The sequence below is a fragment of the Octopus bimaculoides genome, chromosome 3 (genome assembly GCF_001194135.2).
Source record: "Octopus bimaculoides isolate UCB-OBI-ISO-001 chromosome 3, ASM119413v2, whole genome shotgun sequence".
Taxonomy (NCBI): Eukaryota; Metazoa; Mollusca; class Cephalopoda; order Octopoda; family Octopodidae; genus Octopus; species Octopus bimaculoides.
The window spans coordinates 158467565-158470371 of record NC_068983.1 but is presented as its reverse complement, the minus strand read 5'-3'; the positions used below and the strand labels follow the sequence as shown (position 1 = coordinate 158470371).

The following is a 2807-nucleotide window of genomic DNA, read 5'->3' as shown; positions in this document are numbered from 1 at the left end:
AGGCGGACAAGAGAAACAACAAAAAAAAAAAGACGGGTCATTCTTGGCTTTCTTTCGTCAGTCAAGTCCCAGAAGTCACGACCATTTCGGGCAGTTACACTTGAGATGGTTCGATCTGGTTGTCCCACAAAAAGTCTAAGCTCAGAGCATTAGACCCCTTTGTAAGAAAGCTAGCAAATGTGTACGGCAACAAAAGAAAAAAAAAAACAAACAAAAAAAAACGGAGAACATGTTACACAATTACAATTACAGGCAACAAGAAATAACAACAGGCGTCTTTCGACTGAGAACGAATCAAATTGAGCTGGCGTGTACGAAGTGAAAGCCTGCATATACTTTCATGCATTCATACATGTATATCTATACACATATGAAAGAAAGACTACGCATGGGTATGTTCTCCGAAGACTGGAAGAAGACAGTAATATGAATATGAAGCGAAGCCACCCTTGGACTTGTGACCGCTACATCACACTTCGAACGTTATGCATTTTCAGTCGAAGAATAGGAGATTGTTATGCAATACCCAATAAACAAAAGAGACAACCATTGGAGTTGTCATATTTCTGTAGAAGACATCATACGCGGTTAACAGCTACCCAAATTGTCATCAAGGTACTATCTCCCTATGCGACACAACGTTGTTGCAAAAACAATAAAGAATTCCCTCCGGAAAAAAGACAATCCTGGAATAAATATAGAGAATCTTCCTGTTATTAAACACGTATACAAATACCAACACAGGGAATAGTCATCTGTTAAGTGTGAGCATCAGAGGCCGGATATTGTTTGGAACAAACAAGAAAAAGTATGTACCGTCCTAGAGGTCAGCTGTTCTGCTGACGTGAATATCTCTTTGAAAATCAAAAAGAAAGCGGATAACTAAAGGACAACTACTTCGAAATCTCTTGTTTCTATATCCAAATTTCAAATTCACATTTATGCCATAATATAATTGGTGCACTTGGTTTTGTGAGTGTTTTCCTAGGTGACAATTTGAATAAGCTAAGGGTTTTCAGAAAAAGAAATCAACCGATTAACTCGCACATTACAAATACAGTCTGTAAGTGGAACAGTAAAAATATGCAAGATTTTTCTCGAGTTTAAAATATGACATTGCTTTTGTAATCTACATTCCACGGAGCTTTGTTTTTCTTTTTCTCTTTTTTTTTTGTCGTTAGAAACCAACTCCTTCCTCAGATGAAGAAAACGAGGAGTCTAAGTAAACGTGGGGAGTGTGTAAAAATGGGGCGTGTGTGAGGAAGTGGGAAATGCGTATGAGAGAGAGAGAGGGGGGAGAAAGAGAGAGAAGGTGATAGAAGAAGTAATAATTCAGGCGATATCGACATACTAGAAGTTGTACGCGTGAGGGGCAACCGTGCAATTGGAAGTATAAAAAGGACATCAAAGAATGATAATCGGTTATTAACATCTCGAAAAGCGGATGTCTCGGAGCTGAAGATTAATTGCTATTATTAGTTATATTAGAGTATAAGACACAAGATACTTTGTAAGGCAGTTTTTTTTAATGACAATATTTTATTAATATTCAAGGTATAGCTTTGAATTCTTTCATTCAGATCCATTCAAGATATCATCTTTCAGACATTTCCTTGTGTTACGGTTTCAGGATGAAATTTCAGTAAGATTATATTTTTTTACCTATTTCTGGCCATATTGCAAAGAAAATACGGAAGAAAAGCGGTGTAGGGCATTGAGAAATAAGATTAACTGCTAGGAAAATATAAATTATTTCCTTCAGTCACATGACTGATCCCTCCATATTCGAAAACCAAGAGCAATGAAATGTATCCGAAGCATTTTTGTCTTTTCATTGCTTGTAATATCTTGTTAATGTTGGTCAATGTATACCAGAGCCTGATCAATGTCTCTTGTCTATCAAGAAAGCTTCATATACAAGTTGAGTGAAGTATGCCTTATCCGAGATAAGTTATTCCTTATCATATTATGTTTTTTTCTAAAGAAACACAACATATCATTAGCAGTCCTATGATCACAGACGTTTCCGTCATAGCCTTTATCTCCCTTTTCCCTATATCTAGAAACACATCATCCAATAGATGTTTTCTTTCTGATTTGAGGGAAATTTGCTTGATATTTTTAGCACGTTGAGTGACCACGTAGAGTCTCCTTCGCTTACTGGTTATCAAGATTGTTGTCAAGGTAGTTATCAAGACTAAGGGGATATTCTTCTCGTTTGTAATCTTATATTACACAAATAGTTTCTTTTATGTGATTTTATATAAGCAAAGCATAACAAACTGTTAACGTTAAAATCATTGGAAGTAATCCTCTCCAAGCTTCCTACAAACATGCGGCATGCATTTCGTTTTGTCTGATTGAATATTAAACGATTCGAAATGAAACGTTTTAGTTAAACATTAGGAAAGAATTCTTGTAAATACCGAAATCAATCTATTTGTTAGGTAAAATTACACATATATGGCTTACGGTCATATCATGCTGAGAGCACCGGTTCTCGTCCGATCACCGAAGTTAAGCAACGTCGAGCCTAGTGAGTACTTAGATGGGTGACCGCTTGGGAAACCTAGGTGCTGTCAGCGTCCCCCACTTTTATAGGCGCAGGAGTGGCTGTGTGGTAAGTAGCTTGCTTACCAGCCACATGGTTCCGGGTTCAGTCTACTGCGTGGCACCTTGGGCAAGTGTCTTCTACTATAGCCTCAGGCCGACCAAAGCCTTGTGAGTGGATTTGGTAGACGGAAACTGAAAGAAGCCCGTCGTATATATGTATATATATATATATATATATATATATATATATATAT

The 2807-nt window shown here is 37.1% G+C and overlaps 1 non-coding gene across 1 annotated transcript; it reads left to right on the top strand.

Annotated features, from left to right (window-relative positions):
• The first annotated feature begins 2466 nt into the window (after nt 1-2466).
• LOC128247447 (5S ribosomal RNA) lies at nt 2467-2585 on the top strand. The gene has a single exon (XR_008263829.1). It is a non-coding gene; the product is annotated as a 5S ribosomal RNA (ribosomal RNA).
• Nucleotides 2586-2807: the final 222 nt, after the last annotated feature.